The sequence below is a fragment of the Tenebrio molitor genome, chromosome 3 (assembly GCF_963966145.1).
Source record: "Tenebrio molitor chromosome 3, icTenMoli1.1, whole genome shotgun sequence".
NCBI classification, from domain to species: Eukaryota; Metazoa; Arthropoda; class Insecta; order Coleoptera; family Tenebrionidae; genus Tenebrio; species Tenebrio molitor.
This window is the reverse complement of record NC_091048.1, coordinates 27,951,058-27,951,999: the sequence shown is the minus strand read 5'-3', so window position 1 is coordinate 27,951,999 and position 942 is coordinate 27,951,058.

The following is a 942-nucleotide window of genomic DNA, read 5'->3' as shown; positions in this document are numbered from 1 at the left end:
CAGAAAGCTTCGACAATTTTTGCGTTCGTCAAGTTTCAGCACAGAATATTTATTTGTGCATTATTTTTAGTGCTTTTCTTCTAATTACTTGAAGACACTTTGCATCCCAGACGGCACATCGTAAACCGCTCTACTCTTTTTTTCTCAACGTCTGGGAAGAATTTCTTTCGAATTTCGAAGGAAACCAAAATCCAGCATTTTCCTCTTTCTTTTCGAAATAGACAAGTTTGCCACCAAAAATGAGTCAGATCTTTTGGCCCCTCGACCGCCCCCACTCGTAGCGTTTTTCGGCGAAGTCGCAGCCCTCGAATTCCGCACGTCCTCGTCCGTGGCGAACAACTTCCGATGCGCCGCATCGAAATCGCAAAGGCGTGGTGTTCGCGTCAAGTGGGTTCCGTCGTTCTCACGCATAGATCTTACTCGAACCGCATATCCAATACGCCAAGAAGTGATGTGTGTAGATGTCTAGATCTCGGCAGCACACTTATTAGTATTCACCGATAACTCGACGCGTTGCGAATCCACAATGCGCCAATTATGCGAGAGTATTCGAGCGAGAGAAGCGCGCATTGTTTCACGAAATGTGGATTGGGAAATCCTCCGATTAAATTCGGAACGCGCCCGTCCAACACACAAAAAAAATTGGCACGACGAAGAAGAGGTGGACGGCGGCGCAAGGGTGCGCCCGAAGACCGCCGCAATTAACCGCGGCGCACCGCAAGGTGAATCGCTAAATTCGCGATTGTGCCGTCGCAAAACGGACAATCAAATCGAAACGTATCATGAATGAACCGCCGCCGCCGCGCGAGACGTGCGCTCGTCCTCTTCGGCCACCATAAATAAACCATAATTACACAACCGCAGACTGATTGCCAACACAAACACTCGGTCGCAGCGTTTCGCCAATAAGAGGAGACGACAGAACAACACCAGAGCACAATG